Here is an 822-nt window from a genome sequence, read left to right on the forward strand (position 1 = left end):
TTAGCAAATTTTCTGACAAAAATCTTTTCATGGGTGGTAATTCATTAACTGATAAATATAGCGGCCAAATTGAAAAGTTGGAAGAGTTGAAGAGTGAAACCCCGTCAGTGTTCCACATGAAACTTATATTTGATTTAACAGATAAAAACCTTTCGTTTTTCATCAATTGTTTATAAAGCGCCCCATCATAAATATCTTCAATGTTTTCTTGTGATTTTTTTGAACGATTAAATCTGTATTGTAAGTCCTGGTAAAAACCAACCCGCGCAAATAAGGCTCGTAATTGAGCTATTAATGATATTTCTAAGAATATCGCTGCATCAACTTGAAATGAGCGCTTTTGTAAACATTTTGTACAAATATTATCAGACGGCAGTTCAGTGTAACAAACAATGCAGTAGCGATGCATTGTAACGGGAAATTTTAAATTTGAGAAAAACTTCTTAAACAAATATATAGTTTTCTTTAAGCCGTTAGGTTGTAAGCAATGAAGATTAATCAAGATTAGCAAATCCGTTAATGCGGCACCCGTCAATGAATGTTCCATTGAAAATAGTAATATCGCAATCATGCTTTCTATTAGGGTAAGCCCACTACCAGCATACAATGATTGTTCCCCATTTAAATTTTCATCCACACTTTCATCTTCAGTCGAAGAATCAGTTTCTAAATACAATTTCACGAAACTGTTTAATATTTGCCTAAAGTCTGGTTGAAAAGAGCCATTCTTACCATCATCATCATCATTATAACTTGAATCATCATTCTTCTGATCATTATTAAGGTTTTCTTTGCCACTGACAGGGTTATACGCATTTTTCA

The sequence above is a fragment of the Phalangium opilio genome, unplaced genomic scaffold, assembly GCF_054372755.1.
Source record: "Phalangium opilio isolate 3A_F unplaced genomic scaffold, DU_Popi_V2 ptg000101l_1, whole genome shotgun sequence".
NCBI lineage: Eukaryota > Metazoa > Arthropoda > Arachnida > Opiliones > Phalangiidae > Phalangium > Phalangium opilio.